The following is a 26883-nucleotide window of genomic DNA, read 5'->3' on the forward strand; positions in this document are numbered from 1 at the left end:
CTCCCGCACTTGCGCAGGTCAACTGGATGCCCTGACGGCAACTGCGTCACATCATCGTCGATGAGGGTGGGTTGCTGGTCAACCACCACCAAATCGAACGGAGATGGAGGAGACTCTAGTGTTTGAGCATCTGGACACAGATGCTCCTCTGTTAGGTTCGTGGAATCGCGACGTGGAGGGGCAGGTTGAGGGACAATGAAAGGAGCGGAGAACAGCTCTGGGGAGCAGGGACAGTTGGGGTTATTGTTCTGTGAAGCTTGGGAATTTTGGGAGGAAGGAGGACAAGACTGTTGGGTAATAGGAGGAGAGGAGGCAGAGTCTGACTGGCTGATGGACAATGAGCGGTAAGCGTTATCCGACAGCCATTGCAAGACCTGTTCCTGGTTCTCGGGCCTACTAAGGTTTGTACCCTGCAGTTTAGTTAATGTGGCAAGCAACCCTGGCACTGTGGAGTGGAGCAATGCTTGCTGCCCCACAGGAGTAGGCACGGGACGCCCTGTGGCTTCACTGCTACCTTGCTCCCCAGAACCATTCCCCTCACCTCACCCACGGCCTCGTCCACGTCCCTTTCCGGGAGCCTTGCGCATTTTGAATTCCCAGTCAGAAACTGGCACTATATAGCAGTAGCAAGAAATGAGGGTATTTGTAAACCCAATATATTCCTGGAATTCCCAGTCAGACAATGGCACTATATGGCAGTAGCAAGAAATGAGGGTATTTGTAACCCCAATATATTCTTTGAATTCCCAGTCAGACAATGGCACCATATGGTAGTAGCAAGAAATGAGGGTACTTCTAAACCCAATATATTCCTGGAATTCCCAGTCAGAAACTGGCACTATATAGCAGTAGCAAGAAATGAGGGTATTTGTAACCCCAATATATTCTTTGAATTCCCAGTCAGACAATGGCACTATATAGCAGTAGCAAGAAATGAGGGTATTTGTAACCCCAATATATTCTTTGAATTCCCAGTCAGACAAAGGCACTATATAGCAGTAGCAAGAAATGAGGGTATTTGTAAACCCAATATATTCTTTGAATTCCCAGTCAGAAACTGGCACTATATGGCAGTAGCAAGAAATGAGGGTATTTGTAAACCCAATATATTCTTGGAATTCCCAGTCAGACAATGGCACTATATAGCAGTAGCAAGAAATGAGGGTATTTGTAAACCCAATATATTATTGGAATTCCCAGTCAGACAAAGGCACTATATAGCAGTAGCAAGAAATGAGGGTATTTGTAAACCCAATATATTATTGGAATTCCCAGTCAGACAAAGGCACTATATAGCAGTAGCAAGAAATGAGGGTATTTGTAACCCCAATATATTCTTTGAATTCCCAGTCAGACAATGGCACTATATAGCAGTAGCAAGAAATGAGGGCATTTGTAAACCCAATATGTTATTGGAATTCCCAGTCAGACAATGGCACTATATGGCAGTAGCAAGAAATGAGGGTATTTGTAAACCCAATATATTCTTGGAATTCCCAGTCAGACAATGGCACTATATAGCAGTAGCAAGAAATGAGGGTATTTGTAACCCCAATATATTCTTTGAATTCCCAGTCAGAAACTGGCACTATATGGCAGTAGCAAGAAATGAGGGTATTTGTAAACCCAATATATTATGGGAATTCCCAGTCAGACAATGGCACTATATAGCAGTAGCAAGAAATGAGGGTATTTGTAAACCCAATATATTATTGGAATTCCCAGTCAGACAAAGGCACTATATGGCAGTAGCAAGAAATGAGGGTATTTGTAAACCCAATATATTCTTGGAATTCCCAGTCAGACAATGGCACTATATGGCAGTAGCAAGAAATGAGGGTATTTGTAAACCCAATATATTCCTGGAATTCCCTGTCAGACAATGGCACTATATGGCAGTAGCAAGAAATGAGGGTATTTGTAACCCCAATATATTCTTTGAATTCCCAGTCAGACAAAGGCACTATATAGCAGTAGCAAGAAATGAGGGTATTTGTAAAGCCAATATATTATTGGAATTCCCAGTCAGACAATGGCACTATATGGCAGTAGCAAGAAATGAGGGTATTTGTAAACCCAATATATTATTGGAATTCCCAGTCAGACAATGGCTCTATATAGCAGTAGCAAGAAATGAGGGTATTTGTAAACCCAATATATTCTTTGAATTCCCAGTCAGACAATGGCACTATATAGCAGTAGCAAGAAATGAGGGTATTTGTAAACCCAATATATTATTGGAATTCCCAGTCAGACAATGGCTCTATATAGCAGTAGCAAGAAATGAGGGTATTTGTAAACCCAATATATTCTTTGAATTCCCAGTCAGACAATGGCACTATATGGCAGTAGCAAGAAATGAGGGTATTTGTAAACCCAATCTATTATTGGAATTCCCAGTCAGACAATGGCACTATATGGCAGTAGCAAGAAATGAGGGTATTTGTAAACCCAATATATTCCTGGAATTCCCAGTCAGACAATGGCACTATATGGCAGTAGCAAGAAATGAGGGTATTTGTAAACCCAATATATTCTTTGAATTCCCAGTCAGACAATGGCACTATATAGCAGTAGCAAGAAATGAGGGTATTTGTAACCCCAATATATTCTTTGAATTCCCAGTCAGAAACTGGCACTATATGGCAGTAGCAAGAAATGAGGGTATTTGTAAACCCAATATATTATTGGAATTCCCAGTCAGACAATGGCACTATATAGCAGTAGCAAGAAATGAGGGTATTTGTAAACCCAATATATTATTGGAATTCCCAGTCAGACAATGGCACTATATAGCAGTAGCAAGAAATCAGGGTATTTGTAAACCCAATATATTCTTTGAATTCCCAGTCAGACAATGGCACTATATGGCAGTAGCAAGAAATGAGGGTATTTGTAAACCCAATCTATTATTGGAATTCCCAGTCAGACAATGGCACTATATGGCAGTAGCAAGAAATGAGGGTATTTGTAAACCCAATATATTCCTGGAATTCCCAGTCAGACAATGGCACTATATGGCAGTAGCAAGAAATGAGGGTATTTGTAACCCCAATATATTTGAATTCCCAGTCAGACAATGGCACTATATAGCAGTAGCAAGAAATGAGGGTATTTGTAACCCCAATATATTCTTTGAATTCCCAGTCAGACAATGGCACTATATAGCAGTAGTAAGAAATGAGGGTATTTGTAAACCCAATATATTCTTTGAATTCCCAGTCAGACAATGGCACTATATGGCAGTAGCAAGAAATGAGGGTATTTGTAACCCCAATATATTCTTTGAATTCCCAGTCAGACAAAGGCACTATATAGCAGTAGCAAGAAATGAGGGTATTTGTAACCCCAATATATTCTTTGAATTCCCAGTCAACAAAGGCACTATGCAGTAGCAAGAAATGAGGGTATTTGTAACCCCAATATATGCTTTGAATTCCCAGTCAGACAATGGCACTATATAGCAGTAGCAAGAAATGAGGGTATTTGTAAACCCAATATATTATTGGAATTCCCAGTCAGACAATGGCACTATATGGCAGTAGCAAGAAATGAGGGTATTTGTAACCCCAATATATTCTTTGAATTCCCAGTCAGAAACTGGCACTATATGGCAGTAGCAAGAAATGAGGGTATTTGTAAACCCAATATATTATTGGAATTCCCAGTCAGACAATGGCACTATATAGCAGTAGCAAGAAATGAGGGTATTTGTAAACCCAATATATTATTGGAATTCCCAGTCAGACAATGGCTCTATATAGCAGTAGCAAGAAATGAGGGTATTTGTAAACCCAATATATTCTTTGAATTCCCAGTCAGACAATGGCACTATATGGCAGTAGCAAGAAATGAGGGTATTTGTAAACCCAATATATTATTGGAATTCCCAGTCAGACAATGGCACTATATAGCAGTAGCAAGAAATGAGGGTATTTGTAAACCCAATATATTATTGGAATTCCCAGTCAGACAATGGCTCTATATAGCAGTAGCAAGAAATGAGGGTATTTGTAAACCCAATATATTCTTTGAATTCCCAGTCAGACAATGGCACTATATGGCAGTAGCAAGAAATGAGGGTATTTGTAAACCCAATCTATTATTGGAATTCCATCTGCCCCAGTGTCATGCTGCTCTCTCTCCCTCCATCTGCCCCAGTGTCATGCTGTTCTCATCCCCTTCATCTGCCCCAGTGTCATGCCGTTCTCCCCCCTCCATCTGCCCCAATGTCATGCTGTTTTCTCCCCCTCTTCATCTGCCCCAGTGTCATGCCGTTCTCCCCCTTCATCTGCCCCAGTGTCATGCTGTTCTCCCACCCTCCATCTGCCCCAGTGTCATGCTGTTGTCCCCCCTCCATCTGCCCCAGTGTCATGCTGTTCTCCCCCCTTCATCTGCCCCAGTGTCATGCTGTTCTCTCCCCCTTCATTTGCCCCAGTGTCATGCTGTTCTCCCCCTCTTCATCTGCCCCAGTTTCATGCCATTCTCCCCCCTTCATCTGCCCCAGTGTCATGCTGTTCTCCCCCCTCCATCTGCCCCAGTAGCATGCTGTTCTCCCCCCCTCCATCTACCCCAGTGTCATGCCGTTCTCTCCCCTCCATCTGCCCCAGTGTCATGCCGTTCTCCCCCCTCCATCTACCCCAGTGTCATGCTGTTCTCTCCCCCTCTATCTGTCCCAGTGCCATGCCGTTCTCCCCCCTCCATCTGCCCCAGTGTCATGCTGTTCTCCCCCCCTTCATCTTCCCCAGTGTCATGCCATTCTCCCCCTCCATCTGCCCCAGTGTCATGCTGTTCTCCCCCCTCCATCTGCCCCAGTGTCATGCCGTTCTCCCCCCTCCATCTGCCCTAATGTCATGCCGTTCTCCCCCCTCCATCTGTCCCAGTGCCATGCCGTTCTCCCCCTCCATCTGCCCCAGTGTCATGCTGTTCTCCCCCCTTCATCTGCCCCAGTGTCATGCTTTTCTCCCCCCTCCATCTGCCCCAGTGTCATGCTGTTCTCTCCCCCTCTTCATCTGCCCCAGTGTCATGCCGTTCTCCCCCTCCATCTGCCCCAGTGTCATGCTGTTCTCCCCCCCTCCATCTGCCCCAGTGTCATGCTGTTCTCCCCCCTCCATCTGCCCCAGTGTCATGCTGTTCTCTTCCCTCCATCTACCCCAGTGTCATGCTGTTCTCTCCCCCTCTTCATCTGCCCCAGTGTCATGCCATTCTCCCCCTCCATCTGCCCCAGTGTCATGCTGTTCTCCCCCCCTCCATCTGCCCCAGTGTCATGCTGTTCTCTCTCCCTCCATCTGCCCCAGTGTCATGCTGTTCTCACCCCCTTCATCTGCCCCAGTGTCATGCCGTTCTCCCCCTCCATCTGCCCCAATGTCATGCTGTTCTCTCCCCCTCTTCATCTGCCCCAGTGTCATGCCGTTCTCCCCCTCCATCTGCCCCAGTGTCATGCTGTTCTCCCCCCCTCCATCTGCCCCAGTGTCATGCTGTTCTCCCCCCCTCCATCTGCCCCAGTGTCATGCTGTTCTCCCCCCCTCCATCTGCCCCAGTGTCATGCTGTTCTCACACACACTCACCATTCCTCGTTCCCCCGCAGCTCTCTCCCTCATACACATATTGTAGCCGCGATGTGATGACGTCATCACATCGCGGCTACAAATGCCGGAGCTCAGCGTTAAAGCAGGAGCTGAGCTGTGACAGCTCCTGCTTTAAACGCCTATGTATTCAGCTCATCGGCGTCCTACCGCCATTTTGTTAGGTCCCGGCCGCGCCGCGGGGCCCCGCTAAGCGCGGGGCCCCAGGCGGTTGCCCAGCTCGCCCGGCCTGGATCCGCCCCTGCCAAGCACCCCTTTAAATCACGTTGCCCATGACAACCACAGATGGAATAGGCAATGGGAAATCCAACAGCCCCCACCCTTAACTGTAATTGTGGATGTGTGTGTGTGATGTGGTAAGACCTTCCAAAATTCACTTTTCTGGCTCTTAACATGAGCACTTCCAAATTAAGTTACAGGCCCTTAAGCTAAGCTACCAGCAGAGATTGAGGCCCTTTAACTTAGTTCAGCCTTGCACCAGCAGAGTGTTAGCCCCTTTAAAATTGTTAGCCCCAAACCACTTTCCCTTCTGACACCAGATTTAACCAAGCTTCATCATCATCATCATCATCATCATCATCATCATCATCATCATCATCATCATCATCACCCTGCTGAGATGGAGCCACTAAAGGAAGCCTTGCCTTCAAAGGCATGTTACTGAGCCAAATCTAAACACAGAGTCCTTTGGAACTGAACAAAATTCACCAGCAGTGTTTTTGGCCCTTAGGGTGAGTTGAGCCTTGCACCAGCACGTGTCCTATAACATCAGGCGGGCCCTAAGTTCTGCGCTTTGCACAAAGTTGCACTTGACTACCGACATGTGGACAAGTGCATGCGGTCAGGGACGCTACATCTCAATCACAGCACACTGGCTGAATGTAGTTGATGCTGGGACCGGGTCGCAAACTGTGGCGGCCTGCCTTGTCTTCCCGCCCAATAGTCCTGGCAGGAGTGCTGAAACACCACCCTCCTCCTCCGCCGCCGTTAAATCGACCCCAGCTACGAACTGGAAACGCTGCATCACTGGCGTGGGGAGACGTCAGCAGGCCGTGCTGAAGCTCATCAGCTTGGGGGACAGACAGCACACTGCCTCCGAGGTGAGGGATGCCATCCTGGATAAAGTCATTCTGCACCGAAACGTGCGTAGGGGACTTGGAAGCCCCGGTCCTGTCAGGTGTAGTTCAGTTACAGCTCCATCATGGGTATGTTGGTCTCATTATTTTGACTCATTTCACTATACCATCTCCTGTCTCTATATGACTCTTCCTATCCTGTGTTCATGCAGTATTGACATTTCCCCATTTACCTCACTTAAGGCTGATTTCTTGCATGCCATATGTCCATGGTATAGTGTCACTGCATAACTCACAGGTAGGGCCGCACCTCTAATGAGGCGACGTGAGGCGGCCGCTTCGGGCGGCGCACGGGCGACTTTTTTTTTTTTTAATTCGAACCAGCGCAGGAGAGCTGCTTCTCTCTGCGCTGGTTCAGACGTCTGCGTAGGCGGCGTCACTAGGCCGCCTACGCACGCTGATACATACTCAGACGTCTAGGTATCAGCGCATACCTCCCAACCGTCCCGATTTCCGCGGGACAGTCACGATTTGGGTGACATGTCCCACGGATCCGGTTGGAGGGAGGTATGTCCCGATTTCAACTCAGATCTGCGTCCAGAGGTCAGCTCCTCGCTTCGCCGCTGCGCACCGCTCTCCCTGACACATATGCGGCTGAAGCGAGGAGCTGACCTGTGTCAGCTCCTCGTTTCCCTGCTGCCGCCGGTCTTGCTGACACAGGTCAGCTCCTCGCTTCAGCCGCATATGTGTCAGCGGGGAAGCGAGGAGCTGACACAGGGGCACCCCCGGCACTGGAACTAAAAGGACAAAAGATATTAATGGTGTATCCTTGGTACAGATATTGAATTGTTATGGCTCTAACATCCACCACCCTCACTGATCAGTTGGTAGTAGCCGCAGCACAACAACTAACAAACCGTCCAGATTCAGGCAGCTCCATACACTGTTTAGTGGTTGTTCCCGGTTACTACAGCTCACCTTTCATTCAAGTAAAATGGAGCGGAACAGTAGTATCCTGACCTGGTCACTGAACAACATACACAGCTTTCTGTAAAAGGGGATGCTGGAACTGTTGATATCAACTAATACGTAAGGATTAGAGATGAGCGAACACTGTTCGGATCAGCCGTTCCGAACAGCACGCTCCCATAGAAATGAATGGAAGCAGCTGGCATGTACACTTTGCCGGCGGCCAGTTGCTTAACCCCCGCGTGCCGGCTACGTCCATTCATTTCTATGGGAGCGTGCTGTTCAGAACGGCTGTTCCGAACAGTGTTCTCTAGTAAGGATGTCAATTGTCAGATCCCTACCAATTTAATATTGATGAACTTAAAAACAGGTGGTCAATCAATATGTGTTTCCTGGAAAACCCCTTTATCATCATTGATAAAGAAGTGTTAGAAATGCTAATCTTCTGGGACTTCCATGCACAACAATCTTTTAGAGATTAAAAGGAATTATTAGCATCGTGGATAAAAATGCATTTTTCAAGGGTGTTATTTTAAAATCAATGAAACGTTAGTTAGGGTAATTTTTGGTCAACATTTTTCTAGAGTATTTGTATTCTAATTGGGGGGGGGGGGGGTGCGCAATGCAATGAAAATGTTATCCATGTGTCATCATTGATTCCGAAGGGGGTAGAAGCTCTCTCCCAACCTACCTCACACCGATCTATCAGGTCAGTGTAGGGCAGTGGAGAGAATAGTTCAGTGGCTGACTGCAATGAGGACCATGGCCACCAGCTTTCTAGAGCCTGCCTCCCTAATACATTTCTATTGCAGAGGTAAAAATCCTGATGTTACAGATGGCACAAAGCAGGATAGGACCTGTTCTATAATCAACAGAATGGAGCATTGGAACCCCCCCCCCCCATCAGAAGAACCTTGTCCTGCACACTTGGTTTTGTGCATGAGGCCTGAAGCTTAATCTAAAGATATTTATGTGAAGCCTTCAGCAGATCCAGCTAAATTTGGTAAAATCTGTTGTGACTCTAATATCTGTGGTGGTCATACGCATAATATTTAATTTGTGATACTTAAGAAAACGGTATCTGTCAAAGATCTGTAGAGAAATATCTCATAGTAAGCAGTGAAGAAACTGCAGAGCTCATTTTCTTTAAACATTTTCTCTGTAACTCCTCTGATGTGATATTGATGACCTATCCTAAGAATAAGTCATCAATTAGTTTAAAGGTTGTGTACCACCTCTCCCAAGCACAATACAGTGATAAACATAATTCCATTAATTATATATGTCACGTTTGTTGGAGCAAAACCAACTATGAAATCTTATGTAAATGATTCAGTTGGCACGTGTCAGCCCCCTTGAGCCCTGCTCTTGCTGCTTAGACCCTACCAGCTCCTTCTTGTGCCATACTGAGCAGTAGTTTTTAATACTCCCTCTACTATCACATTTCCCAGCCACTTGAGTAGCAGGAGAAGTGGTCCTAGGAATGAAGGCCCGCCCCCAGGGCACCAATTGCTTAATTTACATAAGACTTCAAAATTGTTTTTCGGCAGATCTAAAAAAGTGACATACATAATAAACACATGTAACATACAGTGTAACAAATAACAGTTGAATATGGTTGGAGGAGGTCATGGACTTCCTCTAAGATCAAAAGTTTTCATAAAATTACAATCACCAAACTTTTATGTGTTGTCAGCCACGTTCAACTTTGAGGACCTACCTCATACTGATCTATCAGGTCAGCGCAGGACAGGGGAGAGGATAGTTCAGCTGGCTGACTGCAGTCTTAATGGGGACCATGGCCACAAACTTTCCAGATTCTGCCTTCCTGCTGCCAGGACTGACTAACGATCCTTGCTGACACTGCAGTAATGTATTAATGGTAAAGGACAGCGGTTAGGAGGTTAGTGTTTCTCCTCACTCTGTGTGTGGCAATGAAGAGAATTATGCTGTGTGTGAAGGTCGTTAAGACCATTATACTATGAGGGGTGCACCAGTGCCCCCCACACGGTGTAATGCTCCTTAGTGCCCCCGTACAACATAATGCTCCATTATTGCCCCCTACACAGTATGATACTACTTAATGCCCCCTACAATCCTTAATGCCTTTATACAGTTTGGTGCTTCTTAGAGCCTCTGATACAGTATAATGTCACGTTAGTGCCCCCACACAGTGTAATGCTCCTTAATGCCCCCTAGACACAGTATAATTTGCTGTTAGTGCCCCCATAAAGTATAATGCTCCTTAGTTCCCCCACACAATATAATGTTACATTATTGCCCCCTACACAGTATGATACTCCGTAATTCCCCCTACATCCCTTAGTGCCTTTATACAGTTCAATTCTCCTTAGTGTCTCTGCTACAGTATAACGTCACATTAGTGCCCCCACACAGTATAATGCTCCTTAATGCCCCCTAGACACAGTATAATTTGCTGTTAGTGCCCCCATACAGTATAATGCTCTTTAGTGCCCCCATATTGTATAATGACACATTACTGCCCCCTTCCACAGTATAATACCACATAGTATAACATCCTGTTATACTGTGTGGAGACCTCAATAGGGCATTATACCATGTGGAGGACAATAAATGGGGCTTTGTACATATTCCCCAGTTAGTGACACTTAACCCCTCTACTACTTTGAACTGCCAGGGAAGGTTAAATTAAAATGAAATATTTTTTTCCTAATTTTTCATGCCAAAACCTGGGGTGCCTCTTTAGACGTGTCTTATCGTCAGGAAAATATATTCATCTAAACCATTTTTTTAAAACCAACATAGCATTTTAATATTACTCATTTTGTCTTATTTACACTAGAGAGCAAGCCTGAAATACCATAAGGAGGTTTCATGCTTTAAAGTCTTAACTTTGTATCTAGAGGAGCTTTCAAAGTTTCTCTTTTGCATAAACTTTGGGGCAGTCACATTCACGAACATCCAGTCCTGAGTAATTAATAACAAGACTGCAGACCTTTTACTAGCAGGAAAATGAGAATTTTGCCCTTCTTCACAGTCTGAACTGGGTCAGGACGTTCTCAGAATTTACATTTCAATTAAAAGAGCAAACAATAATAACGCATTATGCCAACGGAGAGTCGTTCCTCCCAAGGGAAGTAAACTGATATTCACTTTGCAAATGAAAAGTCCCTTCATTTAAGGAAGGCCACACATCAGGTGCAACTTATTGCCTGCTTGGATTTGAAGTTCTTAAAGTAACTAGATGGCCCTTCTGCAAGGTGTCGTATTAACACAGCACTGTTCTTCATCTGGCCTCGGGCAGTATTCGGCTAGAAGTGAACTTGTGTACTGCTATAGAAGTTTCCGAAAGAGAGAAACCTTTTACTGGACTAAATGAAGTCAGTTGGGATATTGCTTGTACAAGCAGACAGTGATCTGTTTGTGCTTCTAATGCCAGCTGTAAAGATTATTTTACAAGCAGTTTTTTCAATGAGATAAACTGTTAATTTAATGATTGTAGTTAATAAATAGTAGATGAGTGAGAAAATCAGATTTGGGGCTAAAAGGCCAAAAGCCAAAGACATTGACTTGGTTGAGAAACACATCAATCACAAAATGTCCTCATCCTATACATATTTAGGCCATCTCCATAGAGCCTAACCGGCCATACTCAGAATTCATACAACTCCATACTATGGCATTCAGTAACCCAGTGCTTCAATGTGGAGAGGATGAGAATACTGGTAATCTGCCACTTATAGGTTCACAGAAGCTGCGGTGGTCTCTACCAAAACCTCCTGTACTCCTTTGACAGAATAGTAGCTTTTAACCAGAATATACCCTGTAGTTAGGGTACTGAGGCACCTGTACTTAAAGCCTTAAAGCTGGAGCAGTATCGATAATGGACCGGACAAAGAGAGGATCACCGCGCTCAATCAATCGTCTTTTAAAATGAATTTCTCTTTATTTCGTAAAAGGCAAACACAACGCGTTTCGGGCTTATCGCCCTTTTTCAAATGTATAGACGTGGGAGGAGGGGTGTTAATGAGATTTTAGGCACTTTACAAGTGCCTAAAAGGATGGATGGGTTGGACTTCCCCCATAATGACACCACTCAGGAAGGAACCTGGGAGGAGACTGAGGGAGTTAAATGGTCTCAACTGAGGAGACGAAGAGATTTCTGACCCTGGGAGCCAGGTGAACAGATTGAAGCTCCTTACTGACTTAAGCATGCGCCCTGAGGCCTAGGAGGCTGGCTTCAGAGACTCATTTTGAAATTGTTTTCTTTCTTTTATTCCCATTTTATTTTATGTATTGTATTGTGCTTATCTGTATCTTCTTTTTGTCCACTGATATATTTCTGTATATGTTAGTGGCTAGTACCTACCCACTCAGGTTAATAAATATATAGAATTTATAAAGCTTGTTTCGTATTTTCCTATAAACTCTGCCATACTCATGGGGGGTGAGTGGAAAAGTAAGAATGAAGGGTGATCGCAGATGTGCCAAGTGGTTTTGATAAGGTGATATCTTTCAAACTGCCCCACATGCAGAGGCATAGCCCTTAAGTCCAGTGAGCATGTGAGTAACAAAACTTGCCTGGATGTAGCAATAACAACACATTTGAATAAATATCACAAAACAGAATGCCAAAAATATTGACAAAGGATTGTATGTACTATATGTATAGCTGTGAATTAACCTCTATTGACATGAAAGGGAAAAACAGCTATCGTGCTGCACTAAAATCAATGCCCATAGAACAGATTTTAGACATGAACTGTGTTGACCACACATTGGTCTGGAACTGCTCTCTGTTTATAACATGGAGTGACGACAGCATGCATACTAAAAGGTTAGTAGCATTTATGCCAGCCTGGTGTAATCCCACAATATTGACCAGAATGGCCATACTATAATATGGAGTAGACTTTCATAGACTCCTAACAGTATATAAGGTGTGAGCAAGATTTTAGATGTAACCTGACTTACTAAAAGATTTGTGGTGCAGTATACAGTCCTTCCATAATTTGTGCACTAGTTTTACCCACTATATGTGAGCTGTAACCGTTGCACATATTGCGCTACCTAAAGTGGCTGTAACTATCAAATTGCTATGCCACTATGTGCAACAATAACATTCATTGCTTTGTTTCAAATAATATGTGTGACATTGTTGTGTAACACTGGCACTAGATTTCTTCATTCTCATCTTATAATGTATAAGTTGCTCTAGACATCTACGTATGTGGACCCTGTTTGTTACTAGAAGTTTATGCTATCTCCTCAGTCGGAGAAACTAATAAGCATCAATACTCCCTAGAGAGCTCAGTAAACAGTACTGGTCTTCATGGTAGCATACTCAAGGGTCACAGCCCCAGGCTATGGTCCTGTAGTTACCATCTGAGAAAATAGAAGACAGTGATATTGTTAGGACAAATGACACTGAGAAATAGGGACAGGCCAAAGGTTGAAGTAGAATGCTAAGCATCAAAGTCAGAGAACCAGCCAAGGTCAGAGTCACTGGAAGGTGAATGGAGGGGAAAAACATGGGATATTTGTAGCAAAATAAAAAAGAGGAAATCATATCATTAACTTGTCACCCACCCTTCGGCTATACATGAATACGGGAACCAAGGAAATGGCTGTCTGGTGCAAAAAGCTGAATTGGGTGCTGTCAAAAGAATTGCATCTACTTCAAGATAAAGATGGTTTCTTCAGATTGAACAAGAGATCAAATATTGGGTTTGCCAAGTTCTCCCATTTGTCACTTATTATGTTATGGCAGATTGGACTGCATTTTTTTGTTCTTGTGGTTAGTCACGCTGAATGTGGCTGAAAGTGATTTAGGGCAATGGGACTGACACTTCCATATGCGCTTTATAATAGCATGTGTGTATGTTTATGTCCTAGAGTCTGCGGATATTATTCTGTATTTGCGACTTTATGAAACCCTGTATATGCAGTGTATTTTACTAAAATGTGAATCAATATCTTCTTTAAAAAGAAACCTAAAGTACGATATGAATATTGGGTTTGATATCCACTTTAGTGAAGGCCCAAACAGCCAAATTATGAGTTTCGAAGTCGCTCTTGGCAATCTGTACTTAAGGCCACATATTGACGCTGGAGCTAATATATTCAGTAGATAATGAAGTAAAGGAGTTAAATAATGGAAAAAAAAAAAATCTATGTCTGCTGAGAAGTTTTTGCTTTGGATAGAAATCTTGCTTTATTTCTAGGCTTTGTAAATTTGTTTGTAAATCTTTTAATGGTGGAGTCTGACATTGTGAAAAATGCAGCGTTTTGGCCACGGAAGAAACGCTGTGGCAAAAATGCCGTGTTTTGTATTACCTACAAAGTGGATGGGATTTTGGCTAATCCCATAAACACATTTCAAAAAAAAAAATCTGAAATGATTGGAACAGAAAGTTTGCAGAGGAAAAACTCTATGAATTTTCTGTAAAAAGCGCTTTGGAAAAAAACGTGATGTGGCTCAAATGTGTATTAGGCCGTGGCCTCACATGGCATAAATGCCGTGGTTTAGCTGTGGCACAAATGCCACCATGGTGTTTTACAGACCCTGCAAACTGCACTTCTGCAAATTCCATCCACAATTTGCTTGCAGAAACATACCCGCAGCGGAAATGCTGCGGTTTCCAAAACCATTGCAGTTTTGGAATTTGCAGCATGTCAATCATGCCTATAGAAATCCCGCTGGTTTCCCTATAGGTATAATCAAGGAAAACTCTGTGGGGTTTCTGTAAAAAGCGATTCAGGAAAAACTGTAATGCATGTCCGCCCCAATTTTTCCTGCAGTGCTTTTTGTCTGCAGCGCCCTCTGTGGGGCCATAGTCTTAAATTGGGTTCTATATTGTTGTATTTCCATAGAACACCAAGATATCTTGTCCAAAGCAGAAATTCAATATGACTATTTGCTGGTAATGTGAGAAGGAAACAAACTACCGTCTATGACACAAACCTTTAAATGGAGGGGCAACACGGTGGCTCAGTGGTTAGCACTGCAGCCTTGCAGTGCTGGAGTCCTGGGCTCGAATGCCACCAGGAACATCTACAAGGAGTCTCTATGTTCTCCCAATGTTTGCATGGATTTCCTCCCACTATACAAAGACATACTGATAGGAAAAAAAAAAAAAGTATATTGTGATCCCTACATGGGGTTCACAAGCTACATAAAAAATAAAATATATATAATTGGGTCATATTTAGTATATTTTTGGGTACTAGTTTTATTTTCTAAGTAACTTTTATTTAATCTACTGTATGTTGCTATATATACATGCCACAGATCTGTTATAGCTCTTTATAGTTTGATTGGCGATAGAGGTTTTGCTTCTTAACACATCTGTAATATGATGATTCTCCTTGTCTCATAGTGACATATAGAAGAATAATAAGATTTTATGTACTAGAGCCCACTCCTCATATTACTCCATTAGTATCATGAATGGCTCCTCCATCTGTAAAGGTGTCTAGACTGTAGTGAAGTCACTATACTTTAGTATCCAGAATAACTAACTCTAAACTTATTGAGAGCTAAGTTAATACCCCAAAGGGTTAATTGTCAAACAAGTTCTTAAACTAGTTTTCTTGGTTCATTCGTGAATCTAAATTTAGCCCATGTGCTACCATTGGCGATATCCTAGGGCACCAAGCATATTTATTTAATAATCAGTTTAATACGTTGTTCACTTATGTTTTTTAACATGCGGGCAAAATATCTGACATTTTCAAAAATTATATATTCATTTATTCTGGAGGCTTCGAATCTCTTTTCTTTTCAGGGAGGTCTGAGCACTGTAATGAAATGCACTCTGCTTTTTGTGACTCATTGAAATGAATGGCTTATCTGATAACACAACTTGAAATGTAACAGAACCTTTTAGACATTGTATTCTGTATACCTTCTGTCCCTTGAAAAGGAGCTGTTAAAATACTATAAATGAAAATGCAAACAATTAGATAATTGGGCATTAATGAATGATATGAGTGATACCAAGTGAGTGACGTACTGGGACGGGATAACAGGTTGCAAGAATACAGTGAAAAACTGGGGCGACTGAGATATGATAAGTAATGAGTCATAGATGAAATGATAAGCAATGTCAAATATTGTGATCAGTAATCTGACCAAACCCCGATTGTGAACCACTTTCAATTGAAGTGAATGTCATTTTGGGCATAATCTGTCCAATCTGATTAACATTTAGTGGTCACAGCAATCATTTTTGAGCGTCCATTGATGAATGGAGCTTCTGATGGAAGTTTGTTCTATCTATTACGGGAGGAGCTGCCAGAGACTGTAGGGGTGCATTTACGTATCTCAATTGTTAGCATCACTTTCCCTTTGGTGTGATGCACACAAGCTAGAGGGAAACTGATGTTAAAAATGGACCCCATAATTTTTTGTGCATGTTGCTACAGTTTTTGCACGAGATAGCACCAAGCCTCTTCAAGAGCCGGATCATAAAACATTCCCTGCTGCATTTTTCTGTCCAGCTCCCTCAGAGGTCTGGTGCCATAACAGTGAAGCTGTGTGCCTCAGTGCTGCTATGCTTACTCTTTTGTAGCACTTAGTGGTAACAAAAGGGGAAGGGGTACAGTGGCTTCAGTGACATACAGATACCGTATACAGTGATGTAGGTGCCGTGTCTACCATTTCAGGCCTTGTTTGCTGCGCTGCCTGGGATGGTAGATATAGCACCCGAAATTGTATGCTCGGGGGATCGAACCCTGATGTAATCTTCAACTGAGCTGCTGGAGCACAATGTCTATTCTCCCAGCTCCTGGCCTCTGCAGTATCATAGAGTAAGTTCCCTGGTCCTGTAAACACTACATTATGGTTCAATTTCCAGGTGGCTTATATTCAGTATGTGGGGAAGAATTATTACAGTAAACGTTATCCCTATAAGTAATAGTATTATGTATGTGGGGCTATTACTCATGGAGGGATGTTATTATAGCAATACTACAGTAATAGAGCCCCTCCAGAGGTAATAGGCCTCCCCACATAAGTAATAGTATTACATGTGGGGGGAGTATTGCCTGCAGAGGAATATTACTTCTGTAAGAGGGGACTATTACCTGTGAAGGGGTGCTATTAGGGCACTATTACAGTAAGGCTAAATTCAGACCAAGAGGCAGAATCAGGGTGGAATTTGTTTCCCGTCCTGGTCCGCCTCGCTCACACTCAATGTTGGTGGGCAAGGTGTGGGTCAGGGCTTGTGGTGCATGTTGGCACAAGAAAGAGTCAAGCGCGCCTCAATTTCATCCCTCTGCACCAGAAAATTGGTATAAAAGGAATGATGAAACTTGGCACAATGGAGGGAATTCACCAATCCCTGTATGCCAGTATTCTGGCACATTTGGAACCAAAATTTCCTGCACAGGGACGTCCGTAGTGCCTTCATAAATCTCTCGGTATAAATTATTTATTATTAAGCCAGGACCTTTAAATCAAGGCCTTTATTAAGCCATTCAGAGACTTAAATAAATTTGACCTACTCTTAGAATTAGTAAAAATTTGTCATATACGCTTATGACAATTGATGATCTTTGGAGCAGAAATTTGAGCCTGAAGAGTTGACAACTAATGCATTTAACCGTCAGTGTTGGCATCAGTTGAAATGAGTTCTGAGCCAAAAAAAAGGATATGCATATATACACTAAGGTTATATTTTGGTGCAGGATTTAGGTGGCTAAAAAAAAAGCTTGTGGCTATCTGCAATCTGGCTGTTGAGTTGTTATTTATACTTTGTGAATTAAAGGGTTATCTGCATGGGGACCCCCAATTGTAATACCAAATGCATTAACAAGCGGAGAGCACTGAAAGCACACGGACCCCATAGGATAAAGGGGTCTGTGTGTCGCAGTCCGCATGAGTCATGTGGACAGGAAAGCAGTTCATCTTAGTCCATGGGGTACGTGTGCCTTCATAAGCTCACCTCTTGCCAATGTGTTCGGTATTCCATTTGGGGGGGCAATCCCTTATGGACTCCCGGAATGGAATACCGAGCGCAGATATGAACCAGGCCTTACACCATTTAAATATTGCACTGACTGCCATTCATCTATATGGCCATGTAATACTACATTTTTCCTGCAGAGAAACATCTAGCTTTCTCTGACTTCCTATGACAACATCAATTTTCTGCTAGACTTTTTAAGAGTCAGAGTATTATTATTATTATTATTATTATTATTATTATTATTATTATTAGTGCAATTTCTGTGGCTAGAAAGGCTGATGACATCACCACCAACAGTCCATAGTTCACCCAGGAGCAGTTCTGTTGGAGTCTATGGAAATATTTCTTTACTGTAAGACCGTGACATCAGAACAGATTGACTAGTAAGGCCCAAGAACTGTTCTAGAAGATGAGTAGACCAGACTGAGCCTAGTTAGAAGTTACTTGGAGTTAATACCAGACAAGTTGAAGCAGTTTGTGTCCATTATACTGGACCACTTGACACAGGCTTCCCTACACCAATGGGTCCCAAGAACCTCGACAGACAGTGCGGATCTGCATCCACCACTAAAACTGCTTTAAAATTCCTATAAAGTGAGTTGTATTGCAAGGATTTCCCAAGGAAAATCACTTAGAAACCGGGTTGTCCCAGAGTAACCACAGAGGAAAGGACTAAACAGAAAGCAATTGAGGAACAAATGCGACTCTTACATTCTTTTCACCGGTGTAAGCCATATTGATTGCTCGCAGTCCTGAAACATAAGCATTGAATTATTGAAGACCTCTGTTTTGCCCACTTTGTAATGTATTATTACCTTATTTTCCATAGATTTATACTATCTCCTCATATTAACTTCTTGTCAAGCTCTAAATTGAATTGTGTCCATTATTGAACAGGTCACAAACTCATCTAACTCTCTTTTGTTGGTATTATTAAAATCCTTACAGTCATTTCTGATGGACATTTTGGTTGTCTTATGCAGCGGAGAATTGTAATCACCTGTATTTAAAACTAATGGATCTGAAATAACCTACAGGCTTTCTCCTTAAATGAGAGTTAGATTAATGAAAAAGCCCCTTTTGCTTCAGATTGCATGACAACATTTTCAAATTACATTCCTGAAACAGACAATTCACTTATTCAGAGTAATTGGATGCTGAATAGGGGTTAATACGTACAATGTACTTAAATGAAATTCTTCTATTGTGAGTGAAGCCGAATGATACCTGAAGCATTTTCAATGGGGGATTGCAGAGGCTCGGAGTTAATTATTCTGCATTCTATTTTGTGAATGAATTCAAGCATGAATTCTACACGGCAAAGATTGGGATAATTATATTCAATTCTACCGAGTGCCCTGCTGAATGAATTGACCTTTTAGATAAAACTAGTCTTTTTGAGCAAGAAAGCAGAATAAAGGTTGCGCACATATGCATAGGAGACTAAAAGCTTTCAATAAAAAAGAACAAGCGACTGTTAGGAAGATTGATCCTTTACTTTTGTTGCTATAAGTTACCAATTTTTTTCCCCAATTCCTCATGGTGCTCTGGTTGGTAACAAAAATGTCACTTAATTAAGGTGAACAGCGGAAAGATGTTTTTGTTAAAAATGTTAATGAGTTGATTTTGATATAGAAATGCGGAATGGATAACATTAGTCAGTAGTCTTCAGTTCAGCAAAGTGTCCCTTAACCCCTTCGCAACCGCCCACTGTATATAAACGTCGGTGCGACTTGGGCTCTGTGCAGCGTCGAGGTTTATAAACTGACCCTACTAAATTGGGGATCAGGTCTCCCCAATGGTCAGAAACTCTGTGGACACAGCGCTAATAGATTCAGGTCCTGATCATGTGGGGGCCATATCAGGGAAAGTTTGTTAGAGTAACAAACTTTCCCTGACATTAGATGCCGCCCACCAGTGGGTCACATTGGGAGTGGGTGTAAGGCCTCTGCGTCAGTAATCCGTTCAGGGGAGTCCGCATGGGGACCCCCCCTGAACAGTCTATCGAACACATTGACAAGTAGTGTGCAGTGAAAGCACATAGACCCCATAGACTATAATGGGGTCCGTGTGCTTTCCACACAGTCTCCACACGAGTTATATGGACAGGAAAGTAGATTGTGAACAAAAAAAACAATATAAATGAAGTATCGCCGTAATCGGACCAACCTTCAGAAAAAAGGTAATTTGTTACTTATGCTGTGTGAAAAAAACTTAAAAGGTAAAATGCAATGGTAGAATTGATGGGGATTTTTTTTTTAATCCACTAAGAAAGAGTTAATAAATGTTACTCAATAAGTTATAAGCACCCAAAAATGTTATTACAAAATACATCTCATACCACAAACAACAAGCCCTCATGTGTCCACATCACTAGAAAAATAAAAAAAAATAGCTTGTGCAATGTGAAGACAAAAATTGTCAAATCATCAGAACACAACTGGCTGCAGCAGGAAGAGAATGTATAAGCTGTGTGAGCGTATATCAACGCCAGATTTAGAGCTAACGAGGGAAATCAAACCAGGACTGCCCCCAGAGTGACCCCCCTCACAAATCAGAGGAGCTACTGGAGATATAGTAGGGAATTTGGTGTTCCCAATGTACTTCGCACAGCTTACATATTCACTCTACACCATCTGCTGTGCAGTCATGTCTGGGATATTAATGCTCACTACACCCCTTGTTAAGTTCTTTGAGGAGTCATTTTTTGGGGATTTACATTGTATTGGTTCTTTAGGGGCTCTGCAAATGGGACATGGAACCTGAAAACTATTCCAGCAAATTCTACTCTGCAAAACCAAATACTCTTCTTTCCATTCCAAGACCCACCATGTACCCATACAGCATACACATTATAACCACATATAGGGTATTCAGGAGGAATTGTGTTATAAACTTTGGGGAGCTTTTTCTTCTTTATCCTCTTGTAAAAATAAAAAGTTTAGACTAAATTGATGGTTTATTGAAGAAAAACAAATTGTTTATTTTCTCGTCCCAATGTTAATAAAATCTGTGAAACAGCTGTAGGGTCAAACAGCTTATTATATCCCTTGATATGTTCTGTGAGGCATGTAGTTTCCAAAACGGGGTCAATTTTGATGGTTTCCATTGTATTGTTACTTTAGGAGCTCTGCAAATAAGACATGGCACCTGAAAACTATTCCAGCAAAATCCGTCCTACAAAATCCAAATAGCGGTCTTCCAATTCCAAGCCCCACCATGTACTTATGCAGAAGATTATGACCACATATGGGGTACTGCCATGTTCAGGAGAAATTATGTAACAAACTGTGTGGGGGGGGGCTTTCTCTCCTTTAACCCCTTGTGAAAATTAAAAATTTGGTGAAAAAGTGAAATTCTATTAATTTTTCATTTACACATCCTGATGTTAATAAAATCTGTGAAAAGGCTGTTGGGTCAAAATGCTCACTATACCCCTTGATGTTAGGGGTCTAGTTTCAAAAATGGGATCACTTTGGGGGGTTTCCTTTGTACTGGTACTTTGGGGCTCTGCAAATGAGACATAACACCAAAAACTATTCCAGCAAAATCTGCTTTTTAAATGTCCAGTGTCGCTCTTTCCAAAACCTTAGTTTACACCCACATGAGTATTTCTGTGCTCCGGAGGAAATGCATAACAAATTGTCGGATGCATTTTTTCCTCTAACCCTTTGTGATTGGGTTTCAACTCTATATTGTTTTAATTTCTGTGAAATGCTTAAAGGGTTAACAAAATTGCAAAATGCTCTTTTGAATTATTTTAGGGTTGCGGTTTTGAAAATGCATATGGGGGTTTCTATTATATAGGCCTTTATAATCCCGTTCAGAACTGAAGTCGTCCCTAAAAAATTAGTTTGGGAAATTTTCTTATAAATCTGTAAAATTGCAGTTGCCCTTGTAAGCTTTATAATATCCAAAATACATTAAAGTGTGTGATATGACTGATCTGTTTGAAAAGCAGAGCATTTCACATTTTGAAAATTGCGATTTTTACCAAATTACCACCAAATTTCCTATTTTTTTTAATAAATAAAAATAAAAGTATTGATCAATATTTACGACTAATATGAAGAACAATGTGTCACGAAAAAACAATCTCAAAATCATTTATGTAAATCGTCTGAAAGTTATTACCACATAAAGTGACACACGTCAGATATGAAAAATGAGGCCTGGTCATGAAGGTACTTTTAGCCTTTGTCTTGAAGGGGTTAAGATACTATCAGGCGACTTGTCCCATATTTATCAGCAGCTGAGATATTTTTGAAGACAATAAAGAAACTTTTGCATTTTTGCCTCCCAAAGTGGCAAGGCATGGGAATGGCATGATGAAACTGTATATTTATTAATATCTAAAAATGTTATTTTCAATAATAAAAATACTTATCACATGCATTGCAATAAAAAAAAACGTAGATTTATAAAAGAGTATTATGAAAAGTGTTGATTTTTATATGGAAAAGCAGAATTTTTTTAATATCAGAGCGTGATGTGTCTTCAGTTCAGCAATGTGTCTTTTAAGAGGCGACTTCTCCCATATTTATCCTCAGCTCAATTATTTTTGAAGCCAAAAAACTAAATTCTTCCAAAATGAGAAGTCATGGGCATGGCTTGTGGAAGATATATTTGTTAATATATATTTACTAATAGAACTATTTATCATAAGCTAAACTATATTTAAAAAACAGACACATAAATATATGAAACAGAGTCCAGTGAGACATTTATAAACACTTACATTTCGCCTGAGATTTGACTTCTTAGGGTCTTTATCCTATTTCTAACTGGTGTGACATTGTTATCAATGTCTAAAGTTGGCCACATTTAGATTGCTGAAGTGACAGATTATAGATTGTCTGCTATTGGTTGGTTGTACATAAACCAATAACAGTTTGTCCCATATAGCAAACCATCAACCAATATTGGTCAGTACCAAAATCTGTCGAGCTGGATTTTTACCGTTGTGTGTTTGTCGTGTTCTGATTAGACTGACAGACCTGTAGATGAGTTTTTTTCTTTCAGGCCAGGGGCCCCACATAATGTCAGTGCCGCTGTTTGGCCGGAGCAGAAAAACACAGTGGAAAAAAACATGGAGTTGTACAGTCCCAGCATAGTGGATGAGATTGAAACGAATTCCATCCAGACCCTGCAGAAAAATACATACTGTGGACACGCTGCGATTTCCAAAAACATTGTAGTTTTGGAAATCACAGGATGTAAATTTTACCTATGGAAACTCCAGGGGTTTCACTATAGGTATAATGGAAATATAAAGTCCGCAGAGGTTTCTGGTACAATATAATTGGAGCTACTCAAAAAAGCGCTGCAGGAAAAAATGCGTCAGCAACGCATTGTTCGCAGAAAGTCTGCAGAGGTTTCCTTTGCAGACTTTATGCTTCCATTATACTTATAGGGCTTTTCTGTAGGTATAATTCACATTCTGCGATTTCCAAAATCACAATGATTTTGGAAATTACAGTGTTTCCAGTGCATGTATTTTTCTGCTATGTGTGTATGGGATTTGCTGTCCAGTGACTGTAAAAGGCTGAATTGTTTTTCGCCAAACCGTAACATTTATGCCATATGGGGTCCTGGCCTAAGGCTGGCCATACACATTATACAAATGTAACACTATCAAGTCCCTACTTTTATGTTATAAATAAATGGCAATACATGTCTACAAAGTATAAGATCTGGTGGATCAAAACTATAACTAATGTACTTGTTTTAATGTAGTTAAGGATAACTGTATTTTGATTACAAAGTGTCTATACTCAGATAAAACAATTGAGAGACCCTGACCTTACAAAAAAAACTTGCAAATTTCTGTATATTCCCATTCAGCTGTGTGCTATTAGGGCTAGTTCACATGGGGCAAGAGGGGGCGGATTTTGGCGCGGAATCCTCCTCAAAATCTGCCCACTCACAATGGAGGTCTATGTAGACCGCTAGTGTTCTTTTTTCCTCTTGCGGTTTGTTCCTGCTAGCGGAAAAAAGAAGCGAGCTGCCCTTTCTTCATGCGGATTCCGCGGCTGATTCAGCTGTGGCGTCTGCCTCGCGACAACACCTTCCGGACTAGACCCATTCTTTTGAGCCTAATCCGGAGCAGAAAGCTGCGACGAAATGTGCACACGCGGAATCTCCATGTGAACTACCCCTTATGGTGCTGTTCTGTGGAAGGCATAGGAGCTAGCCCAGGGACCCAGGACTAGCTAGCGGGGATGGAAAATACTCCAACTCTGGTGGCTTAACCTAGCCTCGCATAGCTTCATGTAAAAAAGTTAGAAACATCAGAGTATATCGACTTCTAGTGAATCATTTATTTTTGCAAAATGGTGGTTTATTTAGTAATTGTGGTAAAACTGATGTAAATATGATATGATAAGTGTGAAGAGTGAATACCTTTAAAACAAATCCCAAAAAAATAACAAAACTATACATTTATTTTTCACAAGAACAACCCAAAACATTAAGAAAAGCTAATTATATGTTCCTCAGGGCTTTGCTTGCTTGTAATAAGGTTTTCGATATGGAAAAAGATCTAACTTTATTGAATGAATGGTCCAAACAATGCAAGAGTCTCCAAATGTAACATAATAGACTTGTTGGGAAAGAAACATGTGAGTATTGACAGAATAGGAGCTCTGCTGTATAGCTAGAGGTATAACCAGCATGAGAGAGATTGTGATCCCGGTTGTATAGCGCTCCAGTAAGGCCACATCGAGAATACTGTGTCTAAGGGCCCCTTCATACGGAGGATACGCTGGCTGATTTTGAACGTGTAAACGTTCCGAATCAGCAGCGTTTAAAACAGGTCCCATTGCTTTCTATGGGAGCCGGCATACGTGCGCTCCCCCTAGGAAATGAATGGGAAAAAAGCAGCCCATTCATTTCTATGGGGAGCGCACGTATGCCGGCTCCCATAGAAAGCAATGGGACCTGTTTTAAATGTTTTTAAAATCAGCTAGCATATCCTCTGTGTGAAGGGGCCCTAATTCTGGAGACCCCATCTACAAAAACATATAAATAAATTGTAACAATTGCAAAGCCATACTACAAAATGGTGGAGGGTCTGAAGCATAAAACATCAGGGTGTAAAGAGTTTAAGATGTACAGCTTGAGGAAAGAAGGGAAAGAGAGACATGAGTGAGAGCTTTAAATATGTTAAAGTGTAACTAAACTTTAGGAAAACTTTTGATGTTCTATCAGTATTTGTGTCATAAATAAATTTTCTAATATATTTTATTAAGAAATTTTGGCTCCTTTCTATGAAATCAGGCATTTTGTTAGCGTTTCCTGATATTGTGTTGAATTGTCTTCATGATTAATTTAATAAGGTTAAGTGTCAAATCTCCTATAAATCATCTACTTAACCTCAATTGTTTCTTATAAACAAGTCCTGTTATGAAACCATACTCTAAGCTCTAACTTGTATCTCTTTGCAATTTAATAAAGAGATATATAGTGTTACTGTATCATTTTTCATATGAATCTGAAATAATTGTGATATGTTCTTTGGGAAGTCCTAGTAATAATTTGTAATAGTTTGTAATACTGCGCCATATGGACCACCATAATCACTGTATAACAACACGCTGAGTGCCAAGTAATCATGAGTAACTAGATACCTCCATATAAATGTACTCCATATACAGTATATGACACTGATTTTGCCGCCAAACTCCCTGAATTTTAGATAGATAGATATTTTTTTTATATTAGGTATCCTTAACTGAACCAAATTCCAAATTTCCTCTAGTTGTTTAGTTTCTCCAGTTGTACAGTGTATCTCACATCCAAGACACATAAATAAGATGCCAACCACATTGGCTCCATATTAGCATTAGATCAGTCTATGACAAGTACCAGCAGTTGCAATCTGGTATAGGTACTATTAGAAACAGAATACTCAGAGGAGTGTTCTCAATATTAGTGCTGGCTTACTGTCAACTCTGAGTGAGCATATATTGCCTAAGGTAAACCTCTGCTAAGCGGCCGCTGTGGGGCTACTAATTCACAACACCTGAAAGGGTATGGAAAAAAGTGCCCAGTGTAAGGATATCTTCTCATGTGAGATCAATGCCTGCAAATTTTAAGGTGTTTTGATCTGTTCTAGTTCTATCTTTCTGCATAACATACAAACCAGAAGGTTGAAAATTATCCTTTTTTTCTGGAGCCTCATAACTAGTATGCGAGCTATTCCCATAGGAGACTAGACTATTCTCATGACCATCCTTAACTGTGTGTGATCCATTTGGTCACACAGGGTTCCATACTGTAGGGAGGGGAAAGGATCCAAGATCATCCCTCTTCTTTTTATATTCAGTTGTATCTTTGTCCTTTATACCGGGTTAACATCTGCATCCCGGCCTCCGTTATGTAGGTTTCCGTTTCTTGCCCGAAACTGGACAGGAGACAGAAACCTGCAGTCATTTTTCAAGCCCATTCATTTGAATGGGTTTGAAAAGTGTCCGGCCATGAGCGCCGGTGAGTGTTTTGTGCTCTCTGCAGCAAAACCGTTTTTTTTTTAACCGGACACAAAGTCGGACATGCAGGACTTTGTGTCCGGTTAAAAAAAAAAACGGTTTCGCCGCGGAGAGCGCAAAATGCTCATGGGTGCTCACGGCCGGATACTGTCTGTCGGGTTTCGGGCGCAGATGTGAATGAGCCCTAAGATGTGTAATATAATTGCTGGGTCAGTGCTACTAGGTGAAATGGAAAATGACTAGGTTCCCGCACTTCCATGTGGCATTTTCTTTGTTGTATAGGGAACACTATGATCAGGGCATTTAAGGCGCTCTAGAAAAAATTATGTGTGGGACCTAATCAATTTTTAAGGCAACCCTGATTTAAAAGTCAAAAAATCTGGACAGAAAAGCATAGTTTGATGAGCTATGTTTTCCATGAAAATGCCATGTTCCCTATTGTGCTTCCATAGTTTACACAGTTTACAAATTAGTTTACAATCCTCTTCTGAGGGGGCCTCCCTAATCTCTGGGGCCCCATGCAATTGTGTGGACTACATTATGGCTTAACCCATTTTGACTACGATGTCATCCAAGCACATTGATCCACAGGAGCAGGACACAAGTGACTAGAAGGCACTGGTGCATCAAGAGGTTAGTATTGTACAGTATACTTGTAGGGTTGTTGTTTTTTTAATTCAAGCAACAGTGTGTGGCACAGTTTTCTGAAAAGGTCACAGTGGGAGCATTGTTTTTGTTATCAGGGGGCACACTATGGAACTTATCTTAATCAGAGAGTACATTAAAAATTAGCAAGCACATTAGAGGCTTTATC

The 26883-nt window shown here is 41.6% G+C and overlaps 1 long non-coding RNA gene across 1 annotated transcript in view; it reads right to left on the bottom strand.

The window, feature by feature from the left end:
• Positions 1–18732, bottom strand: part of LOC142213541 (uncharacterized) — a 781216-nt gene extending 762484 nt beyond the window's left edge. Inside the window, exon 1 of the long non-coding RNA XR_012717235.1 lies at positions 18721–18732. This is a non-coding gene — a long non-coding RNA (uncharacterized LOC142213541). The remainder of the gene's footprint in view (positions 1–18720) is intronic.
• Between the last annotated feature and the right edge of the window lie 8151 nt (positions 18733–26883).

This window comes from Leptodactylus fuscus, chromosome 7 (assembly GCF_031893055.1).
Source record: "Leptodactylus fuscus isolate aLepFus1 chromosome 7, aLepFus1.hap2, whole genome shotgun sequence".
Classification (NCBI taxonomy): Eukaryota; Metazoa; Chordata; class Amphibia; order Anura; family Leptodactylidae; genus Leptodactylus; species Leptodactylus fuscus.